At 19.5% G+C, this 27,399-nt stretch overlaps 1 long non-coding RNA gene across 1 annotated transcript in view; it reads left to right on the forward strand.

The window, feature by feature from the left end:
- Window positions 1-837: 837 nt before the first annotated feature.
- The window catches only part of LOC114577057 (uncharacterized), a 96,167-nt gene continuing 69,605 nt past the window's right edge, over window positions 838-27,399 (forward strand). The window contains exons 1-3 of the long non-coding RNA XR_009832983.1: window positions 838-1,104; window positions 1,878-1,945; window positions 6,611-6,739. This is a non-coding gene — a long non-coding RNA (uncharacterized LOC114577057). The remainder of the gene's footprint in view (window positions 1,105-1,877; window positions 1,946-6,610; window positions 6,740-27,399) is intronic.

Genomic DNA, 27,399 nt, shown 5'->3' on the forward strand with positions numbered 1-27,399 from the left:
ATTATAGCTTAATACTTTTAAAAAAATCACAATAAGATTTCTTTTAATTTCACATTTTCTTGATTTCTGATAGTAATTTGTTATCATTTTCTATTTTATTATAAAATTAGTTATATGTTATATTTTTATTTTATTATTTTAATTATTAAATTATATATTATTGATAATATTGATTTAATATTTTTTAACATGAAACGATTTCTCTTTTTTTATATATAATATTTCATTTAACGAAAATAATCTTTCTAATCTGATATTGAAAAATAATATATTAACAATTATTCGATATTTCAGAATTCTAAAATTTTTAATTATTCGATTATTTGAAGTAAAATCCATTTTAAATTTAATAATATTTTTTCAAATATAAAAAAAGATTTGAAGAAAAAGATAAATAAAAAAAAAACAAGAAAATAGAAAAAATAAGAATAAAAAAGAGAGACATATTTTTCTTTAAAAAATATATATAATCTTTTTTTTTATGAGAATACTTCTATAGATAGTAGATATAGTTACTTTCTAATGAGTAGGAAAGTTATATGATTAAAAAAATTCTACAGAATGGATTTACTAGACTAAATCGTTTTAGTAACTTATTGAAATAAATCATGTTAGTAAATCCTAGTGTCTTGACACTAAATTCTAGTACCTATTCAGTAAATTACTAAATTATTCATTATTCGATTAAATTACTAAACATGTCTAAACCAATAAATTCTATAAAATATTATGTCTATTTTATTGTGCTAATAATTTAAAAATAATCTGTAATTAAAAATTTAAGATTAAACTTTACTTTGATGCATTACAAATAATTGTAAATTTTTCTTGTATTTTCTAATAATTTTAACGAGTAAAGTCCAAAAATGTTAATTTTAAATATAGGAATTTATTTTAAAAATTATTTATATGTAAAGTTAGTGATTTTAAATATATTTGATAAGTTACTAGAATGCCATATTGATTTCTATCTACAATTCATCCAATGAACGAAGTCGCTGCTATATATGGGGAACAGTTAAATAATAATTTCAAAATACTGAATTGGTTAACGTTAATTTTTCTCTGATCGTCTACCGTAATAGGAACGTGATTGTTATTTTGGTAAGTAATTTTTATTTTAATTTCGTATCGAATCATATCATACAAAAAATCATTGCAATTGTATCATTAAATAAGGCGGATAAATTAAAAAAATAAATATTTAACTGAATTTGACTTATTATATTTAAGTAATCGTCATTTTTATACAAATAGTAATTCCCTTTTATTAAACGATATAAATCAACATGGCGTAATCTTTATTAATCTTTATTATTAAATATGTTTAAAATCATTAACTTTATAAATAAGTTTTAAACTAATAGATTTTAAAATCGATATTTTTATTCTATTCATCAAAAAAGGCAACAATATATTATAAAAAAGCAACAATTTTTAATGTGCCAAAATAAATTTTATGTGCTTAATTAAATTTTGATTTTTATTATTTTATTTTATGTTTTTTACATTTAATAATTTATTTATTATACATTGCATTTTTATAATTGTTTTTAAATTTTTTAAAATATCAAAATATAATTGTTTTTAATTTTATAATCGTTTTTTAAAAAATATATATACAAAATGACATTGATAGTTTTAAAATTAAATCAGATTTTATTGAAAAGTAATAATAAAATTCATTTAATATTATTATTATTTAATATTAATAAAATTCATTGAATATAATATATTTCCATTTTAATTATTTTACATTTTAATTAAAAATAATTTTTATTATTTTATAGAAAATATTATAATTTATAATATTTTATTTTATATATATATATATATATATATATATATATATTAAAAGGAAATTTTCTTTTCCTTAGAATATGTTATAGAACATGTTAGAATGGTCTCAATCGTGTACAAACAAAAGGATATTCTACAAGCAAATGTAAGTTAAAAGAAAAAACTTATTTATTTGCAATATTTTGAAACTTCTCCTTATTTTATTATTAATTTATTAATATTATTATAAGATTACATTTATATTATATATATATATATATTTTTATAAAATTTTTATAATTCAGTAATATATATTACTATTATATGTTACCTTTATTGAAATTCTTTCATATAAAAAATAATAAGATAATAAAATTTAAATATATTAAAATAAATAATTTTAAATTATATATTGCAATATATATATTATATATATATATATATATATATATATATATGTTGCAACATATAATTTATATATTTATATATTATATAAATAGTATATATATTTATATATAATTTATAAAGATATACAATTTGTAAATTACATAAATTACACACAATTATGTATCTTGTGCATTCTTTATTGTTTTCTTAAATTGTATATCTTTATAATTTTTTTAATTTTTTATTTTATTTGGTTTGCTTTCTTTTTGATAATGTGTTTACTCATTATCCTTAAAATTTCTGTTTGATTATATATTATAGAATATATAATTGTTTGTTTTCTAATAGTTATAGAATAATTAATTGAATTATATTATTTCAAATAAAATGACTAAATTTTTATTGAGATTATTAATATTAATATTAATTTTATTAAAAATTTTATTAAAAAAATTTCAATAAATTTTGTCAATTAAAAAGCAAGATTAAAATTATTATTACTTGATTAATTGATTGATTTGAGTGATTCATTTATTTTTTATAATTATATTTTATAATTGTCAATAATTTCTATATTAAACTTTTTTTTTTAATATAATTTTTTTCAAAAAAATAATTTTTTAATATTTGTATTATATTTTTTTCTGCCTTCTTCGACTTGTTTTATATTTTTCTTTTTTATTTTTTTTGTAAATTAAAGTTTATTGAATTAAGTGAATAAATTAATAATTCTAAAACTATAAATTTATTTAATATTATTAAATTTAAAGTTATTACTATATTTAATAAACTAAAAATAAATAATATAACTCTACAAATAAATATTTTTAAAATAATTTAAAACAAATTAATTTATATTACAGATTTCATAAATTAATATTTTTATTTAAATTATTTAAATATTTAAATGAAATATAATTTTGAAAATATAATATTCAATGCATTAATCAAATAAAATATTTAATTATTATTTCATTTTTCATTTTAAATTCAATATAAACTTTCCATGATTAATAATTATAATTAAATAAATTGAATAAATAAATAAATAATATAAAATTAAAATAATTATTAAATATTTATATCAAGATAATAAATCAATTATTAATATAACTTCATTTATTGAATTTACTAAAACTGGAGATCCTATATTTAATATACATAATATAAATCATATCAAAGAAATTAAAGGTATAAAATTATTATATTAATAAGTATGTATTATATTATATTAATAAATGTTTATTTCTTTATCTATTAATTATATTTATTAAAAAAAATAATTCTGATCTTAATCCATAAGAAATTATTATTAAATAACTTTCTGATATTCTTATCATTAAAAAAATTATTAATCTTATAATTATTAATCCTATATGAACAGATGAATGATTTTATATATTAACATAAACATATTAATCTTCAAAATAATAAATATATTAATAATAATTAAAAAATTATTAATATATTTAAATATTTTATAAATTATTAATAATTGTAATAATCCAAATATCTTTCTAATTTTAATATAATTGATGTCAGAATTATTGATTTATAATAAGATGTTTCAACATTTTAATAATCATCTATAAAATATATAAATAAATTTTTATCAAAAATGGTATTAATAAATAAATAATTCTTTGATATTAAATATAAATTTAAACTTATTATTTCTATTAAAATAAATATTAATCTATACTTAATTCAATAAATATAATATAAAGAACAAATTATTATAAAATATTATAAAATTATTATAAAATAAAATTTTGATAAATAAAAGAACTAATAAATTTGTTGACATAAAAATTAATAATAATGAAATTAATAATATTAAATTTATAAATAAACATTTTATTTTTTTATCAATTAAAGAAAAAAAAATTAAATCAAAAACATAATCAATATAATTAATCCACATAAATAATATGGTGAGGTCAAATATCATATTGAGATGCAATAGTTATTACTAATTTATAATCAGCAATTCCATACATGGAGATACAATTGGAAATGTAATTGTTTTATGAATTTGAGGTGGATTTTTAAATAATAATGCATTATTAATTATATTATTTATAGTAATTTTTCATTTATTTGCATTACACTTATCAGGATCTTCAAATCCAATTGGATTAAATTTTAATAATTATAAAATTTCATTTCATGTTTTTCTATAAAAGATTTATTAGAATTTTATATTATTTTATTTATTTTTATATTTATTAATTTTCAATATCCATACCATCTAAGTGATCCAGATAACTTCAAAATTGCTAATCCAATAAATAGTCTTATTAAACTTGAATGATACTTTTTCTTTGCTTGTTCAATTTTATATGCAATTTCAAATAAACTTGGTAGAATAATTGGTTTAGTTATATCACTCTTAATTTTATATATTATTTATTACTTTATATTTATTAATAATAAATTATATTTATTAATAATTAATTAATAAATATAAAATTTAATTTTTTTATAAAATCTATTATTATTTATTAAAAATTGTATCTTATTAACATGACTTGGTAAATAATTAATTGAATGTCTATTCATTAATATTGATATTTTTCATTATTATATATGAAAAGAATTTTTTTTTTATTTATTAATTGAATTATTTCCAGATAGTAAAGAGAAAAATATGAGTAATAAAAATTTTTTTATAAAATAAAATATAACCCATGGAATTTCTATTATATGAATTAGAACATAAAAGTAGGACAATTTAGTATGACATAATTTAAGTAATATAAATTTTGAATAACAAAATAAATGTTTAAAACATAGTTTTAATGAAATAAATTTTATATATAATATTATATACAAACTATTAAAAGTCAAATAACATGTACAAGCAATAAAATGTTTTGATTAAAAAAATAAATAAATTTTTTCTTCAAAATTTTGTTGTCAAAAAGATTGAATTTGAAGATTTTTCAGCTATAAGCGAAAAATTGGATATAAGTTAATTATAAATAGAAGATTATTTGATATTATTTGATTATTCTATATATGAAAGTAAAAAAAAAATAAAAAACATAGAATTAATTGAAAATAAAAAAAATGATTAATTTTCAAATGTATTAATTATTCCTATATTAATTAAATTAAAATAAATAATTAATTAAATTAAAAATTAATTAATAATTAGTTTTCGAAAAAAACATATACATATACATTTTAGAATTCATCAATTATACGATATATTATTCAATCTTGATTTTCGAAAAAATAAAAATTAAAAAAAATTAAACAGATTTAACATCTTCTATTGTTGTCTTTTATTTTTATTGTTAATTTTTTTTATTTTACTTATTTTATCTTTCATCATTATGATATCTAATATTTTCCCATTGAATCTAATCTATTAAATTTCATTTGTAAATCATTTTTGATCATATTCATAAATCTAATCAAATGAGTTTTTACAAAGTTAGCTCGTCTATTTTTGTATGAAATAAATGACTTTCTTCTCGCAATTTTCGTCTCTTTATCCTAAATTCATTCAAATGATTTTCTAAATTCGCATGCTGATTTAATAAGATTTGGTAATATTTTTGCTATAATTTTTAAATCTTTCTTTTGTCTGATATATTTTTTATCTATCTTAATGTCTGTAATTTTTCGAAATATCTTTTGAAGAATATTATTTCATGATGTCATAATGTTTGTATTAAAAAATTTCGAGATTCGCATGAATATTTTTTTATTTTTACAAAATAATTTTACTTATAAATTCATTCCAATGATTTCACTTAGATGTTTTTCTTTGTAATTCTTTTTCTTTTATTTATTGTGGATATTTGTAATACATTTTTGACTACAACTTACTTTAACTTATGTTAATTAATATTAACTTCAGTGATAAAGATTGTTTCCAATCATATGATTTTTGTTACTATTAGGGCAATATATAGGATTGAAAAGAAACCCAGGGGAAAAAAATCTAATTAATTTCAGAATTAGAATAAAAGGAGTTTCTCTTATGTATTTTCGGCTCTATTATGTTATTTGGGGAGGAGATCATATGTACTAATTAAATTAAATAAATAATACAATTAACGTGTGACGTAAATAAAAAATAAAATATATCGAGAATGAGCGAAATGAAGAGCAATACATATAATAAATTCTAATTTAATATTTATTTTACATTTATTTTACATATTAAATTATTTTACATTTTCTGAAATAATTGTGAAATTACTTTCACTTTCATTATTATTATTATTGATTTGTAGTAATAATTTAGCATCCTACATTAAATTATTATTTTTTTTTTTCTTCAAAATTTTTCAATCTTTTATGTACACTGATAATAATTTTTTCAATTAGTTTTTGTGATTGATTTAATTATACCAACTGATATATATAATATGATGAATATATGTAATTATTAAATAGAAAGATTTTGTTCTTATATTTTTTGTTTTAGTTTCACGGATGTCAATTCAATGGAACTCACATATACATAGAGATAATTTTGCAGACATCATATTTATGTAATTTTAATATCTCATCAACTTTAAATGTTTTTTCTGAAATTTTATTTTATTCTATTAAGGTAAGTAATCTTTTCTCATATAATGTTTTTTTATATTTTTTAAACAAAGAACATTATTTTTTTTAGAAGCTAATTTTTTTTTTATTTACAAAATCTTATAGAGATTTATTAAAATAATATACAAAATATTATATAAGTAATTAAACAATACAATAATTATATACAGTAAATAAATAATAAAAGGGGAAAAAATTAAAGAATATCTCTTAAATTACAACTTTTTAGAAAAAAAAATCATAGAGACATACCTTAATATTAAATTTTATTGTTAACACAGATACATCTAAAGATAACTGAAGATCTTCCTTACGAAGATTTTCAATCTTATATCTTTGATTATTTATATCTTTGATTATTGTATTATTGTTAGTATTGCTATAAAACATGATTTAAGGTTTCATTATATAAATTACATATTTAGGATTATTAACAATCCCAATATGAGCTAGTAAAATTGTCAAATGATTTGCACTATATCTATTTATTGATATAATAGATGAACGAGATAGTTTTAAATGATAATAGAAATAATGATTATCACTATAAAAATACTGAAAAAAGTCCTTGCCTTTGTATTGACCTTCTAATTATCTTCATGGAATTAACAAACATTTCCTTTTTGAACGTCTCGATAAAATCTATATAAGGATTATTGAATATATGTTCAGTATCGGCATGAGAAGCTTTTTTAGCTAAGCCATCAATTTTTATAGCTAAGCCAAAAATTTCCTTGTAAGATGAAATCTAAAAAAACTTAATAAAATTATTTAAATTTTCTCGATTAGATTTGTTGAACTTTTTTTTTTGAACGTTGAGGATATAAGAATTGGTTCTAATATTTATTTTTATATTGTATTATATATTTGATATCAAACTTAAAAGTACACTATACATTGGAAAAAATAAGAAAATTATGATTATTATTATTTAAAGCAAAATAGTTATTGTGAGAGTAAATAGATTTAATTAAATTAAATTTATAATTTAATTTAATTAAATCTATTAACTCTCATAATAATTCTAATGTGATTTTATTTTATTTGACTAGGACAGAAAAGAGATGTATTATTTAAAAAAATTGTTCGAACTATTAGATTTATTTTTTAACGCTACAAATGTTTAAATAAATAATAAAAAAAATAATAAAAAGTAAAAAATTTCTAAAATAAAAACTAAAACCAAAAAATTATAATCTATGATAAATTTTCTTTCAAAATAGAAATAAAGATTTAAATTCAATAATGAAAAACGCAAAGGATAAACTTTTTCAATTTAAATACAATTCGAATAAAATTGCTGTTGCGGTTTTCTTTTCAGAATTTCTTTTTAAGAATAAATTAATATTTTATATATTGTTGTTGGTATACATATAATTTCATAAATTTCTTTGCATATTTTTCTAAACAATATATATTATATATACTAAAAGATTACATTTTTTTACTTGTTCAATAATCTTATATATAAAATTTAACAAATATCAACTTAATTTTTTAAATGTTGTAGCTTCAGAATTCTGCTGAAATCACTTTTGATTCACATATTTAATTATAATTATTAATACATATTTAGTATATATTAGTCATATACATGTTATACATATTAATCATTCAAATTCTTCATCGATATTATACTAACACATTGATGATCGTTTGAGATATATTAAAATATCTATGGTATTAATATGTCAATTTTAGATTATACATATCGGATTTTTGTTATATGCATGAGAAATGAAAAATTATAAATTGAAAATGAAAACATTAAAAATTTTTCTTTCTTTTATCGAATTTTTATCTTCTCATGTAGAATTTTTTATTTGTCATGTAACATTGATGAAATAATATATATATAATCCATAAACAATATTAAGGATCAATGACTGATTATATCTATAAAAATATTCTCATTATAGCTTATCTAAAACATTTTATACTTTTTATGGAATAATTGTAATAATTTATTATATTTTTGAATTTTTTGTTGCCATTATGTTCATAAAATAAAGAATAGAATAATACTTTCGAAATTTTAAATATAGAATACTAAGGTTAATTTTTCAAAGGAAAAAAAAAAATATTGGACGATTTCCTATTTTTGTAAGTGATAACTTTTGTCATTTTTTTCGTATACAAAAAGAATTTATATTATTATATTTATTTATTCCAGATATTTTATTGCAGCTTTAAATATAGCTTTATTGTAACTATAAAATAGAAATTATTTAGATTATTTATGTATCTAAGGTATTTATTTATATCTTATATCTTAAAGTTGAAATATCCTCACAACCATATCATCAAATTTTTTAGTAGTACTTTTTTTCGACAGCCTATTTTTTCATGCGTCTGTATATTTAGCAAGGAAATTATTTGTTTTATAATATTGGAGACATTTACTTGTTTTCTAAATTTCATATATATAACTAACACAAGTAATTTTTTAAAATTGAACTTACTCATAATTTTTTTTTTCTTTTTAATTTTCTGCTTCAAAAATATCAATTGACAATCTTCTATTGAATTAATTAGATTAATTATTTGTATTATAATTTCTATTATAAATATTCTTTTGTAATTATGAATGATTTTTATTACAAAAATTATTATAGTTTATAATATTATAATATAGTTGGTAATATTATAATTATTAAAAATAAAATATAAACTTTATATTATGCAGTACTGAATATTTTATAAAATTATTTTGAAAAGTAATATGAATATCACGAAATTTGAGTGACGTTTGCCTCTTCAATGACTATTTATTTTTGGTTAAACATATATTAGTTAGTATGCTTAGAAAATATTCTTAGAAAAAAATCTAAAGAATTCCAGTGTCTTTAAGATTATGTTGCAATACCACTATGATCAATTACATATAGAAGATGTATATTTTTCATTATGATATATCTATTTTTCTTTATGTTATTAAAAATTTCAGTGAAATGAGAAAAAAAATTTTAATTAATAAAAATAATTTCAATTTTGTATTTACAATTACCAGAAAGTCAATTGAATTGTTTATTTTTTTTCTTAGATTTATGATAACTAGATTAATGAGTATTAACTATTCCTCGCTATGTATTATTGCTGTTGATCATATATAATTATAAATATTCTTATTTTTATTTTATTTTAATATTTCTTATTTTAAATATATTAAAATATGGAAAATTTGTTAAGAAATTCCTGAAATAATTTCAAACAATTTATTTTTCTTAACAAAATATTCATTATAGTTTTACGAATTATTAATAAAAAATATTGGCCAATCACGAAACGCACATTCAAGACGAACTGTGATTGGACGAATAACTCAAGTATCACATGTCCAAATAATATATATCAAAGAAAATATATTAAATATTTTTTTATTGATAAAAAATTATATCGAATTACATTTTATTCACGAATAATAAATAAATGAATTAATTGTTATTCATACAAGACGAATAAATTCATTTTACAAAATAAATAATGTGAAATTGTGATAAAAAGAAACACAATATAAAACAAATATAAAACTTTTCTAACAAATCAATAATAAACGATCAATAATAACATATTTGGAGTAAAAAAATAAATACATTACAATTCGTATTAAATTAAAAAACAATTCATCAAGTAAATATTTTAAACCAATTATGGAAAATTCAACTTGAACATTGAAATATGCCACTAATTTTTATCTTATTCTAAATATTTCCTTTTTTAACATTAATGGACGAACTTCTTGACTAATTTATATAAAACATTAAATAGACAAATTACAAATAAAATATTGCTGAAAAATTACACACAGATTGTATTATCGGATTAACATATCTATCATTCATTTTATTGCAATTGTCAATACTGATCAGTTGATCAGAATTGTAATTCAGAAAAGATTGAATTGTAATTCAAAATTGTAATTTAGAAATTGTAATTGAGAAAAGAATTTTGAATTTTTATGTTAAAAATATTGGATTTTGAGAGAATTGATCTTTTTGCAATAAATGTAGTTCGACGTGCCTTCTTCCACCATTATACAAATTTCTATCATATAATATTTCTCTAATAATATTGATGGATGACGATATATTTCATTTTTCCTTAAAAAGTATGCTTAGAAAATATTCTTAGAAAAAAAAAATCTAAAGAATTCCAGTGTCTTTAAGATTATGTTGCAATACCACTATGATCAATTCATTTGGTTTAAAAACTTTCATCTAAATAGACTCTTGGACATTTTTGAGTTTATGTTTCGCTATATTGAAAGTTTTTTCATGTTTTTTCAGATCTCCAATAGAATCTTACCCAGGAAAAATATTTATATATTTAAGATATTTATTAAATATTATATATTTATATATTTGATTATGAGGATTATCAGAAAGCGTATATATATATAATGATAAAAATGTCATAAATGCTTATAAATAAATTAGCAGATTTATGGATGAAGCGCAAACTGATTTTCTTCACTTTATAAATACATATTGTGATGATTATAAAAAACACTTGGTCCATATATAATATATTTGCAAAACGAAGAATTCCGTTCCACTTTTTTTAATAATCATATAGAATATTGAAATCGAATATTGAAATTATTAAATATAATTCTAATAATTATGTTTCCATTCGCACATATTTATATGAATATAATTTATATTCTTTGAAAATGCAACGTTATCTGGTTAACACTAGAAAAAAAATGAAGATATTTATTATTAAACAAATATTTTTTATGTTATTAATTTCTTATATTATTATGTTATTTGATATTGAGATTTATTTCAAATGATAGTTAATGTTGCAAACGCTAACATTAGCATTTTCTATCGTTGACAAAATACTATTAACTATCTACGATGACTGCGCATTGCGCAAATAACTTCTTCCTCTATAAAAATAACCAATGTCTGAACTTTTTTAATTAATGTAACTTTAATGTAACTCTTAATATCGGACCTCAATCGTTGCTTTTCTGTTTTAAGTTAATATAATATTTTATATTTGTCCACGTGTGATACGAACATATATTATGATACAAAATTCATTGAATTCACGAAGTTCAGAATTTTATTTAATGCAAATAATTTAAGAATTCACAAACTTTTGATTTTTTATTAGATCTTTAAAAATATTGTGCTCTTTGGATTTTTCTTCATGTTCATCTCAGCGAATCGCGATTTCTCAATGAGACAATCGGCCGAACTATGAATCAGACTCTCTGGTTCTAATATCTATATCCTCAACTTGAGGAAAATTTTTAGAATAAGGCTGGGAAAAAATATCGCACATAGAGTTTGTTACTCCGAAAATTGATCGAGTGTTTGCAATAAATTTCTTCGAATGTAGAATGACATTTATTGTCATGAAAATTGAAAATATCTTAAAATCTCGTTTATATTCAGCTATGAAGTATTCTTAAAAAATATATAATCTTACAAATTCTTTAAATATTTTTCTCAAACTACGATCTCGCGCAATGTCATCTTATTGTATCTATTTTTTGTTAAATGTTCACATAAACATTAAAACACTTAATAACAGATATAGAAATATTTAGAGAGACTAGAATTGTATATCAATATGGCTAAAGTATAAAAAAAATCTTGAAATAATATTTTCTAGTTAATTTCAACGATAATATTATTTTTTTTTTTAAATTATTATATTTTTTAAATTACTTATTTTTTTAAATAATATATTATATTATATTCAATGAATTTCTTTGAAAACGATAAATTTTATAGCATTTCTCTTTAGCTTAATTCTAAAAATTTTTTTAAGTTCAGGATGTTGCATAATTAAATGATTAATCTGCAATGTGGCCATTGAGAAAATGACTCTACCAAGATGAACGTGAAAAAAGACACAAACATTTTTAAAAATTTAAATTGGAAGTTTAATTCTTGAACTATTTAGATTAAATAAAATTCTCAAAAACCGAATTTGGTGAATTTAATACATAAATTTTTATTTAAATGAACATTTGAATGTTTTAACATTAGAAACTTTATAATAAATTAGTTTTATTATTAGTGTGGGATATATGAATATACATTTATCATGAAAATGATATAAAATATAGTCCAATCAAAACTTATATCAAAGTTATTTTATTAGCAAAGAATTTCGGATATTGGCTACTTATGCATAACACGGATAGTTCAACAGAAGTGAATTATTCATGCATTGTTGATAAAAATGTCGATGATAGAAAAAGACAGTATCTTTAGCATTCACAATTATTATTAAATACATTTGAGATGAATACAAGATAACGTGATTAATTATCAATTAATTTAAAAAATATTTAATGATAAATATACTCGAATGGCAATTAAAAAAAATATGTTATATTAATATGGACATCGAATCTTGATATAATGATATAAAATTGACTTTTTAAAACTATCAATATTTTAATGTAAGGATAATTCAAGATTTTCGAATTATTGAATTACAAATAATTAGTATATACTTTATATTATGATTTTACAATGAAATTTTTCAGTAATATTTTATTTATAATTTATTTAATGTTACATGTAAATTTGTAAAGAAATTTGTTTGTTAATATTAAGAAAAGATATTTAGAAAAAGATAATCTAATGATATGTTTTAAGGCTTGAGTTGAATTTTCACAAAAAACTGATTTTATTTATTTATTTGAATTGTTTTTTTAATTAATTTTAGTTTTTTAATAAATTGCAATGTATAGTTAATTTTTTTATTTCAAATGTATTATTAATCGTTCATTTGCTATAGAAAAATTTTATATTCATCTTTTTGAATCACAATTTTATATTATTCATTTTGAATTATAAATAAATTCGATTTATTTGTTTTATATGAATAATGATTAATTACTTTATTCATTATTCATGATGTAATTTATAATTTTTTAAAATATAAAAAAATATTTGCTTAATATACTTTCTTCAACATAGGTCGGTTAAATTTGTTGATGATTTGTATTCGTGTTTGATTATCGCTACTATCATAAAGTGTCAATGATTTGATAAAAATAATATATCGTTGAAGTGTATGTATTAATATTTACATTAATAATTAAAAGAATCTTGATATCAATTGAGAATTCGATTAAATATGAGATCTGTAAAAATCATATTTGAAGATGATTAAGAATATAATTTATAAAATATTTAAAAATGCGTAAAAAATAAGATTAAAAGAAAATGCTTCATCACAAATTGAAAATTAAATCACAATTGAATTTTTATTCTCTGAATACTTGGTCTTTTTTTTTTTTAGCTTTCAATCGCGATTCAACTAAACTATGAATTTCATAATTGTTTAGTTTTTTGTTAATTTGTTAAAAAAGTCGTAATGCAAAAAAAAATGTTGCTTGAAATCTTCTGTTGTTCTAACAGATCTAACAGATGATATTTTTATATATCTATTTCTATTTTTAATATTATTCTATATATATTATAAAAAATTTAGCATACTTTTGGTCTTATTTATAATATGAATTTAATTATTATTATTGAAACTTATTTTTATTATAATTATCGTTTTTCATTTTGATCTTTGATACAGATGATTCCATTTTGTCCAAGTTAATAAAAGTTTGATAAAAATCAATGATTATGATAACAATCATATTTAATCATATATATCAAATAATATTTTATTTTTTTATATTCCTCAATGTAAATATAATAAAGATATTATAAAATACGATATTATTTGCCATGCATGAATATTATAAGAATATTTGTAATAATTATAATTATTATTTTTTTATATAAATTTTTCTTTTTTAAAAAGTATTAATTTAATTATTTATTCGGGATTAACTTAATTACGGCTCGCGTTAATCATAATTCTATTGAGTTTAAATTTTCGTTGAAATGTTTGTTTGGAATTTTGATGTCTAGAAAATTATTGTCTACGATACTCATTTTTTGAAGTAGTAGATTTCTCTTTTTTTAACATCGTATAATATATTTTTCTCTGCTGATACAATCCATAAAACGTCAGTTATTATATAACAAAATTTTTTTATATATATAATCTTCTATGCCATATTTTATATTTTAATCAAAATTTTTAAATCTACTGAATGATAAATCAGAAAGAATGCGTGCTATTCGTATGTTGCATATGTGACATTTTGTTGCGGAAAATTTCAGATTTTCTGATGCATTAAATGCGAAATTTTTCTTTAAAGTTCTTATAAATCTTTACTTAAAAAAAAAAACTTATAATATCTAGCTATTTTTATATTATTCTCCATGCAATAGATTGGTGAATTTTTCTTTGCAAAGTTCTTGTAAATCTTTACTAAAATTATAATATCTAGCCATTTTTATTTTATTCTCCATGCAATAGATTGGTGAATTCTTCTTTGTAAAGTTCTTGTAAATCTTTACTTAAATTATAATATCTGAATATATTTATTTTATTCTCCATGCAATAGATTAGTGAATTCTTCTTTGTAAAGTTCTTGTAAATCTTTACTTAAATTATAATATCTGAGTATATTTATTTTATTCTCCATAGATTGGTGAATTCTCTTTGTAAAGTTCTTGTTAATCATTGCTTAAATTATAATATCTGACTATATTTATTTTAGTCTCCATGCAATAGATTGGTGAAATTTTCTTTGCAAAGTTCTTGTAAATTTTTACTAAAATTACAATATCTGAGTATATTTATTTTATTCTCCATGCAATAGATTGGTGAAATCTTCTTTGTAAAATTCTTGTAAATCTTTACTTAAATTATAATATCTGACTGTATTTATTTTATTCTGCATGCAATCGATTAGTGAATTTTTCTTTGTAAAGTTCTTGTAAATCTTTGCTTAAATTATAATATCTGAGTATATTTATTTTATTCTCCATAGATTGGTGAATTCTCTTTGTAAAGTTCTTGTTAATCATTACTTAAATTATAATATCTGACTGTATTTATTTTATTCTGCATGCAATCGATTAGTGAATTTTTCTTTGTAAAGTTCTTGTAAATCTTTGCTTAAATTATAATATCTGAGTATATTTATTTTATTCTCCATAGGTTGGTGAATTCTCTTTGTAAAATTCTTGTTAATCTTTACTTAAATTATAATATCTGCCTATATTTATTTTATTCTCCATGTAATAGATTGGTGAATTCTTCTTTGTAAAGTTCTTGTAAATCTTTACTTAAATTATAATATCTGAGTATATTTATTTTTTTCTGCATGCAATATATTGGTGAATTTTTCTTAGTAAAATTCTTGTAAATCTTTACTTAAATTATAATATCTGACTATATTTATTTTATTCTCCATGCAATAGATTGGTGAATTTTTCTTAGTAAAATTCTTGTAAATCTTTACTTAAATTATAATATCTGCCTATATTTATTTTATTCTCCATGCAATAGATTGGTGAATTTTTCTTTGTAAAGTTCTTGTAAATCTTTACTTAAATTATAATATCTGAGTATATTTATTTTATTCTCCATGCAATAGATTGGTGAATTCTTCTTTGTAAAGTTCTTGTAAATCTTTACTTAAATTATAATATCTGAGTATATTTATTTTATTCTCCATGCAATAGATTGGTGAAATCTTCTTTGTAAAATTCTTGTAAATCTTTACTTAAATTATAATATCTGAGTATATTTATTTTTTTCTGCATGCAATAGAATTTTGGTGAATTTTTGGTGAATTTTTCTTTGTAAAATTCTTGTAAATCTTTACTTAAATTATAATATCTGACTATATTTATTTTATTCTCCATGCAATAGATTGGTGGATTTTTCTTTGTAAAATTCTTGTAAATCTTTACTTAAATTATAATATCTGACTATATTTATTTTATTTTCCATGCAATAGATTGGTGAATTTTTCTTTGCAGAGTTCTTGTAAATCTTTACTAAAATTACATTATCTGAGTATATTTATTTTATTCTCCATGCAATAGATTGGTGAATTCTTCTTTGTAAAGTTCTTGTAAATCTTTACTTAAATTATAATATCTGCCTATATTTATTTTATTCTCCATGCAATAGATTGGTGAATTTTTCTTAGTAAAATTCTTGTAAATCTTTACTTAAATTATAATATCTAGCTATATTTATTTTATTCTCCATAGATTGGTGAATTTTTCTTAGTAAAATTCTTGTAAATCTTTACTTAAATTATAATATCTGCCTATATTTATTTTATTCTCCATGCAATAGATTGGTGAATTTTTCTTTGTAAAGTTCTTGTAAATCTTTACTTAAATTATAATATCTGTGTATATTTATTTTTTTCTGCATGCAATAGATTGGTGGATTTTTCTTTGTAAAATTCTTGTAAATCTTTACTTAAATTATAATATCTGACTATATTTATTTTATTCTCCATGCAATAGATTGGTGAATTTTTCTTTGTAAAGTTCTTGTAAATCTTTACTTAAATTATAATATCTGAGTATATTTATTTTTTTCTGCATGCAATAGATTGGTGGATTTTTCTTTGTAAAATTCTTGTAAATCTTTACTTAAATTATAATATCTGACTATATTTATTTTATTTTCCATGCAATAGATTGGTGAATTTTTCTTTGTAAAATTCTTGTAAATCTTTTGCTTAAATTATAATATGTGAGTATATTTATTTTTTCTCCATGCATTAGATTGGTGAATTTTTCTTTGTAAAGTTCTTGTAAATCATTACTTAAATTATAATATCTGAGTATATTTATTTTATTTTCCATGCAATAGATTGGTGAATTTTTCTTTGCAGAGTTCTAGTAAATCTTTACTTAAATTATAATATCTGACTATATTTATTTTATTCTCCATGCAATAGATTGGTGAATTTTTCTTTTTAAAATTCTTGTAAATCTTTACTTAAGTTATAATATCTGAGTATATTTATTTTATTCTCCATGCATAGATTGGTGAATTTTTCTTTCTAAAATTCTTGTAAATCTTTACTTAAATTATAATATCTGACTATATTTTTTTTATTCTCCATGCAATAGATTGGTGAATTTGTCAACTTGATGTCATATAGTATTAATGTTAAAATAGTGCTTCTATGCCTCTTGGAGTCTGAGAAAACTGTCTCTATTGGTTCATAATTTTTTCTTTTTTTTTTACATACTTGGTATTTTATACTCAATAGAAGATTATTATTGTTTTTATTATTTTAATGCTAATTCTTTCCATTAATTAATTTAATCAATTACTATGCTGTCATTTTAAATTGAATATTTAAATACAATTAGAGCCGTTAAACTTATTCTGTTTTGTATTATTCTTTTTTCACGGTTGTAGTATTCTTCTTTCTTGATAAAATTTTGTATAAATGTGACAGTGTCTTCTATAATATTATCTTTTGATTTCTTGAAATAGTGATTCTTTTTGTTGATTTAGGAGATTTTGCCTCAAATATTATTGTTTTCCGGTGATGTATTTAATTCTAATTTTTTGCTTAAAGGTGATTCTTTGAAAGAATCAACTTTTTATTTACGTTATTGAAACAAAAATTTTTAAAAGATTATTAAAACGTTATTATCGATAACAATGTATGAATAAAAATGTTTACATTTTAATCAAAATATATTAAAATTTTAATATTGTCTTCAATTAAAATCATTTTTCATCTGCATTTCTGTTTTTTAAATCTCTCATATTTTTTTAACTTCTTTTCAATATCATAAAACATCTTTGTATATGAATGATATCTTTACTAGACTATTAGATTAGAAGATATTTTATTAAGCTATTAAAAGTGTCTAAAAATTCTTGGAAATAGTTTTGGCATGCTATATCTTGTATAGTAGATAGTATAGATAAATATTTTTTTAAATATCTTTAAAAAAAATTCATTTTTATATATATAAGAAAAAATTAAATTCAGAATGATTTTGACAGCATATTTTAAGATTAATGTCCCTTACAACATAATGTCCCTTACAAAATAATTGCTATATTCGCGAATGATATATTAAATTTTCAAAGCATTATCTTTAATCAGTTAATTACTAGCAGTTGGTAACATGGTGTTCTTCTTTGGCAAGCGATCTTTGATTCATCTTAATAAATTATCGATGGAAAAATGTGTACGGGCTGCTTAATGTTTGTTGATAATTCATTATCACAATTTACAATTTTGTCTAACAAAAATATTTTTTCTGTATTTCATGTATTAAAATATGGGAATCCTGCTTAAAAATTCGATTTTCATTGCGGTTTATTTATAATTGTTTTGTTTTAAACTTTTTTTAATATACAAGATATTCTATATATGTAGGAATATTCCATCAATTCAAAATTCCTGAGATAATTTAGAACTATTTTTTTTTTCAAAAACTTTCGTTATAAATTTGTTAATAAGTTATTAACAAAAAAATGCATAGTCTAATATCGCCGAGCAAGTATGAATGAGTCCAAGCAACATATATCGACAAAAGACTGTTGAATATAATAAATATTTTTTTATCGAGAATAATGTATAGATATATGTATAGATTATGAATAATGAATAAACTAACTAATTATTATTCATAAGGACAAATAAATAGAATTTATTTTATTATATATATTTTTGACATTAATGGCTAAATTTTTGACATATAAAATTTGCACATAACATTAATTAATTAATTGGATTATAAATAAACATCATTGAAAAATAATACTTTATCATCGGATCAATGTATCTATCATTCACTTCTTTATATGATTAAATAATATATATACTGGTCAATAATACTGATCAACTTATAACTAACGCTTATAATTTAGTAAGAGAATTTTGAATTATTTCTACGCTAAAAATATTGATAACCTCGAAAAAAGCCAATTTTTTTTACGTTAAATATGATTCATTCAATGTAATTCTTGTCTACTGTTGTCCGTATAAATTTCTACCCATAAATAAAATACAATATTTGCTTAAATGCATTCCTAGATGTTGGAGACAGTGACATGAATTTTCATTATCATTTCATTCATTGATATTAATGGATGATGGATACCTCTCATTCTTCAAGTATCCTTAAAAAAAAAATTTATATGAGATATATGTTATATGAGAGTTATATTATAATACTGTCATGATTACTTCTCTCGTAAGATTTTATCTCGGATATTTCTGTGCTGATCCTGTTAAAAAATCATGTTCTTTCAAATCTTTAATGAAATTTCTTTTAGGAAGAACATTTTTTAGAAATATTTCATATATTGAATCATCTAACTTCTGGAAACATATATATATATCTCAACAATAAAATCTTCACAAATTAATTAATTTATAAAATAATAAATCAGATATGCCCAATATAAATAAATATTAGATTTTCTTCGCTCAACAAATGCACAAATTGCTAAGAAATTGTGATTATACTTATATAGAGATTTCATTTAAAAAATATTTTAAAAAGTATTGTTCATATATATTTGCAGAACGAGCAATTCTATTCTATTTTCCTCAATAATTATCTCTAATATTGAAGCTGTTGAATATAATTCTAGGAGTTATAATTCTAGCCATATATATTTATAAATGTGCAGCTTATATTCTTTAAGAATGCGATGCACTCTCATTTGATTAATATTGGGAAAAAATGAAAATATTTATCAATAATATTTTAATAAGTATTTTATATATTAATTAATAATCATATTATTTTGTAAACTCATTTTAAACTATGGCTAATATTGGGAACGTTAACATCTTTTTCTATTATTGACAAAACAAAGTCAACGATGCGCGATGATCGCCTCTGTAAGCATTAGAATATTCGTATTATAATATGTATTATAATATGTATTATACATACGAATAATAAAATTTTCTGCAACTAATATGATTTGATTGCTATTTTTGAAAATTTAAAAAAAAATTTTTTTCATCATCTATTAGTATGTCGATACTTATAAATGGAATTCGATATAATTCAAATAATAAATTATAAACAGTTTTTCATTTTCATCTATTTCAATAAATATTGTACTATGAACCTTTGAATTTCTAAATGCTTCTGTCAAATATAAATTAGAAAAAAATTATTTAATATAAATTATTAAATATAAATAATAATAGATTTAAATAAAATTATAAATTTAAATTAAAATTAATTACAACGAAATTTTTATTATCGATATGTTTTGAATATTGATTTAATTAATTGATTCATGCTTATTTCATATTTAATCAATTAATTAATTAAAAAATTTTGTTTTAATTATTTTTAATTTAAATTTTATTATTTCAATTATTATTTCATTATTATAAATAAATTCTTTTAATCTATTTAATAAATTTAATATTAATATTAATTGTTTATTAATATTAATTTAATATGCAATATGTAAGAATTAATTATTAATTGTAATATGTAATTTACTTTTTCTTATTCCACATATATTATTGATTATTGATTATTCATTTGTTAAAAAAGTTTAAATTTATTTTTTTATATCATAATTTTATATTTTTCATTTTTAAATGTTGAATAAATTCAATTTATTCGTCTTATAAGAATAATAATTAATTAGTTTATTTAATTAATTTATTATTCATGATATAATATAATTAATATAATTTTTCGAATTATAAAAAAATATTCGTTATATTTAATACATTTTCTTCAATATATATCGTTTAGACTTATTCTTAGTTAGTGACATCATCAATATTAATACTGTCACGATTAGAGTAGATTATGTGCTCTATTGGCCAATTTTCGAATTTTAAAATTTTTCAATTTTAAAATCAATTCATTAAAATAACTCGTAATGAAAGTTTCTGTAAAGAAAAATGTTGTTTGAAATCTTCACTTAATATGGGATATTCCCATGTTTTTGAACACTTTGTATATCTGTGTATCTCTTTTTAATTATAGTTTATATATTATTGAGAACTTGATGTAACTTTTAGTGTTATTTACGACTTGAAAATGGCCAGTTTTAATTATTATAATTAAAATATATTTTTATTATATTTTTTTATTATATTTCTTTTGATTTTATATCGCTTTTGATTTTAGTTCTTCATGAATAAATATCAAAATAGGTTGCTGACATTGCAGAACAATCTCGCTAAATGAAACTGTTGCTGAATAGTTGATGTTAACAAAAAAAAACATTTAATTACGATACAGTTGTTTTAAAATTTAATTCCTTAAGTGTTTTATTTAATATAAATACCGTAAATGAACATTTTTACCTTCGAGTTTCTCATCACATTATGATATATTGTTTAATTTTTCATTATATATAATATATTATATTTTTCATTACATATAATAATGAATCTTGCAAAGTATCATTTTATTTTGTACAGATAAAACTTTATTTCTGCATTTTTTGTTAAAAAATTTTTATTTATTTATTTATTCTTTTTGTTAATTTTATATACATTGAATGGATAAACATTTATTATATTGGCTGTATCTTTATTTTGTTTCAATTTATTATATCCTTTAGTTTTAGACATTCTTTTTCGTTTATCCTTATTATGTTATAAATATTTGTTTTCAATTTATATAATTTATTGTACAAATTCTTTACTATTTGTCAATATATAATCTTTCTATAAACTTTCTCTCATCTCAAATCCAGTATAATTTTCGTACTAGTTAATCCTTTTTAGATTTATCTTTTTCTATCATTTCCTATATCCTAAATTTATGGATATATTTCATTTTCGAATTACATAATTTGTAAAATTTGATTCCATATAATTCTCTTTTATTTATTGAATATAATAAATGAACTTTGTTTCTATATTTCATCAACAACTCATTTATGAGCCATCTATTTTTCATCTATGAGAACATTTTTGTTTATTTGTATATTTTTTTTAAATCATGTTACAATTATTCTATACAAACTTTCCCTTCGTTTTAAGAAAATCAAAATCAATCTCAAATCAATCAAAATGTAAACTTTCCCATAAAATTAAAGGATTTCGATTATTAAATTTATTAATAAAAATTATTAAATTTCGATTGAAAAATTGTTGACTTTTTTAATTATTATAACTTTATGAAAAAGAATCATATGACATTCTAAATGATGGATTTATTTTAAAGCATGAAGTTTCTATTTTTTTTTTATTTTATTTTATTATGAATTTTATTTTTTTTTCAGAAAAATTGCTTGTAAAACAAAGTTAAAAATCAAAAACAACTTTTTTTTTAATTTTACATATTCAGAATACTTTTCAATATTTTTATTATGATTATTTCGACTTAAATGATATTGATGGATGATACATTTTTAAAACTATTTATTTCAATTAAAAAAATTATTTTAATTTAGAAGAAAAGAAAAAAACAATAAATGAGGAATAAGAAACAATAATGTATAAATAAAATAGTTTTAATTGACTTCATTATTTGCAAAGTAAATTTAATAATAATATTTTAAAGCTATTTCAAGATATTATTTCATGTAATTGAAATTATAAAAAGAATCTTTTAATCAATATTTAATTATCGATAATATTTAATTATATTATTATTATCCAAATCAAAAGTGCAGTAAATTTTCTCATTTCTTTAGGAGAAATATATTTCCACTTTTTTATTGAACTATATTTTATATTTTTAGATTGTAACAATTTTTGTTTCGCATATCTGTTTCCTTTTGTGATCAGAAGATTTATTATTCATTATTATTCATTGATTTATAAATAGCGAAAATTATTAATAAAATTTAAAAAGAAATTTGGAGTGCGTATCAAAAATGTAATTCGTTTAGTAAGTAGAAAAAAATTACCATATATTGAAAATTTAACGTATATTAATTGAGAAAAAATAGAATTTATTTTATTTTAATATTATAAACATATATATTATTATATTATTATTATAATATATATTTATAAAACAAAAATTCTATTATAAAACGAAATCGAGAGTAAAAACATAACGATTCAATATTATAAATTTAACTTAATTGTTTATGTATTTCTATGCAATTTTTGAAAGTATTTCAGAGTGTTGACTGGCCCTCACAACGATTACTATCGTTGTTCTTTTAGTTTTTTTCGTGACATAATCTCTTTTTTTATGTATAATCTATTAACATTCCTCACATCAATTTTTTCAATTTCTCTTCCTCTAAATACTTATTTATTACTGGACTTTTTTCTCTTATTTTCTTTCTCGTGATTCTCCTTCTTTGAATCGAAATCTTCTTCCTCCGTGATATATTTATTTATTTCATTACCTAACGGTTCATTTTCAAAATCCTCATTTGAAGAGGTTCAGAATATTTTTTCTTCGATCTTAATTTATTTTTCCTGCTTCCAATTATAGATTCATTAGACGAATCATTTATTTCAATATCCATATTATGTATTATTTATATGAATAAAAATTAAAAAAGAAACAATATTAATCATCTTTTTAATTATATTTAATGAAATTATTATGAAATGTTTATAAAATTATTATGAAATGTTTTTATGAATTATGAAATGTGTGGTTAGTGTAAAAAAAAACAGCACGAATTTTGTACAGATTCCAACACGAAGTTTTGTTTCGCTTATCTTATCGTAATGAAATAAGTAATGTTTGAATAAGCGATAGTAGCACCGCCAAATGAAATAAAGCACGGATATGAGCGCTGCCTCACGGTGAAAAACACAAATAGTGTCGACGTGAACGTGAGATCAAATATTAAATGATTAATGACTTCATAAACCTATTGCTATGGAAACGTTCTTGGAAAACCTAAAATCCTATCCTAAAATGATTAATAAATCAAGGAATATATACATATTGTTAAGGGGATAGGACTTGTGAAACGGTTTGGCTTTTGCTTTCAACAATTGAAATACCTCCAATAGCCTGATAATAATTTATTTTTAACGCTTTTCATATCTTTAATTAAAGTCACGCGCTGCGACGCGACTGCGCAAGGGACCATTCTTTGAAACTCTAGTACGATTAATCCCTCCAACTCTTTCAGTGTGCATTTTTCCCGAAAAGCAAGGATTGGAATTGGAATAAAAATAAAAATAAAGATAGATAGAATTCGACAATGATATAGTATAGTACAGTATAGTATAGTATAGTATAGTACATCAAAATATGGTTAAAATTGTTACGATTAGTTGCAAAGAGTTAAAATATCACCATTCGTTCATTCAGAGCTCATAATATAAACGAATATACTGTCAATAAGTCTTCTACTGGCTCCTTTGAGCAGTAGCTCTTTAGACACCCCATTTATGCAATATCCAAAATCGTTTATCTTTCGACTTTAATATAATTAGTGACAATATATTATAATGAAGTTTCTTCATTAATATAAAATTTCCGTATTTCTTTAAACTTTTCATATTCAAAATCATGTGAAAATCATTGGATTTGTCTTGATTTCAGTTATCGCATCGTGATGATACAAATATGTAATTTATTCAACTCTCACACTAGAGATGGATCATTTCAATTCGATGCAATATTTCATTTCTTGTCACTCTAATACAAACAAAGAAATATTCTCTAAATTGATTAACGGAATAAAGTAATAGATATATGCAATAAACTCGTTTCATTGAATTTTACAGATCAGTTTGTATTGAGAATTAAATATCATGATTGATAGCTATTTTTGAAAAAAATCCATTTTTTAGAATTTCTATCCATCAGGAATTTCAGATAATTTTAATTAATATTGCATGTAATTCCAGAATCATTTTCGGATCTTAGTAACGAAGAAATGATCCATTAAATCCCTTACTGAGCTTAGTATTTAATTTATTCACCAAATTTTTAATTTTCAAATACTTTAAAGAATCAAAAAAATCACGCATCCTGATTTCTGTTCCCCGTCTTTTGATACATCATGCAAAAATATGTAATATAGGATAAACAAGAAAGTCAAAAAGTAGAGAGTATTTTTTGAGAAAGTTGAAATAAAATTAGAATTCATAGAGAAAATTGAAAACATAAAACAGAAAGTTAGAGGACGGAGATTCATTCAAATTCAAAATATAAATATAGGATACAATCACTTTCTCAATCACAAGCACATAAATTTTTTTCCAAAAATTTAGTTTTATTTTTCAAAAACTTCCTGTAAAAGGAAATGATGATATTGAAATATCATCAGGTAAAAGGACTTGTAGCGTAGTGCATCGCAAAAATAATGGAAAAAAGATAAATCAGATTTCGAGAACTAGAAAAATTATACGTATGAATATAAGAAATATATTGGAATATAAGAAATATAAGAAATATATCAAAAACAACAGAAGTTTGGAAAACAAAACTTCATCAAAAAACATACAGCATAATTTGTATGAATATAGTAAAAAAAAAATTGAGAATTATTTTCATTATATTCATTATAATAAAAATATAACAAGATTATTTTCAGTTATTCATTCAGATAGTCAAATTATCAATATTATAAAATTCATAAATGAAAAAGCTAATGCTTTTTATACGAGTAAATTGAATGAAAATTGATTAATAAGATAAAAATAAGTATATTTTTTGATATATTTTTTATAATTAGAAGATTTTAAAAATTCCATAAAAAAAATTTATAGAAAAATTTATGGAGAGAAAACACATTATTTTCAATTTCTACAACTGCAATGTTACTGATAGATTTTCAGATTTGATGATTCCATGATAAGAAATAAGAAGAAAAGAAATAAAATAACAAAATAACTTTATGAAATAATAGAAATTTTTGTAAAAAATTGTAAATTACAAATTAATCAATTTAATCAAGAATGTAATAGATAAACAATTAATTTATCGCGGAAAATTAATATTTTTTTAAAAGTAAGTTATATGCCTTTGAAATTAAATACGGAATAAAAATATGGATACTCACTGATTCAAAAACCTATTGTTATGATTTTGATATATTTTGGGAAAAATTGAAAATATCGTGAAACGAATGAATAATTTTTTTACTTTTCATTGGTTGAAGATTTATTAAAAGAAAAAATCTTTTTGATTGATACAATTCGAAATGGAAAAAATTTATTTAAATCTATAAATATAAATATTTACAATCATAATATTCATCATACTTTTTATTTATTCGAAATATGACTTTAGTGTTATATATCTTAAAGCCAAAAAAATTTGTTGTATTCTTTATTGTACATTTAAAATATAAAATAATGAATTCAAAAAAAAAAATTCAAAATGAAAATTATTGAATATTATAATAATTCTTAAAGTAATAAAAATATAAAGAAAAATTTTATCATTCTTAATAAATTAATTCAAAAATATTTAAATCATCATCATTTATTTATGTATTACATCGATATAGCAGCATATAATGCTTTTATTATATGATTGACAAAATATTCAGATTAAAAAATACAAGATTCAATATATTCTAAATGAGAATAGAAATTAATGAATTGTTATCAGAAAATATAGACAAACAAACATTTGAAATTACAAGTAATATCTGCTCATAAATACGTTCTGTGAATTATTGAATTTGAAGTTATTAAATTAATTTGAACCAATAAAGCAGAATATAGAATAGTACCAATAGTAGTAACATCAAAAGAATATGTTATATTTGTGTTGATAAAGATACAAAATATCAAATCTGCAAAAGATAAAATATATATTATGAGTTAAATGTACAAAATGTATTCATGATATAGTAATTATTATAATTACTATATAGTAATTATACTATATAATAATTATAATA

The sequence above is a fragment of the Apis cerana genome, linkage group LG16 (assembly GCF_029169275.1).
Source record: "Apis cerana isolate GH-2021 linkage group LG16, AcerK_1.0, whole genome shotgun sequence".
Taxonomy (NCBI): Eukaryota; Metazoa; Arthropoda; class Insecta; order Hymenoptera; family Apidae; genus Apis; species Apis cerana.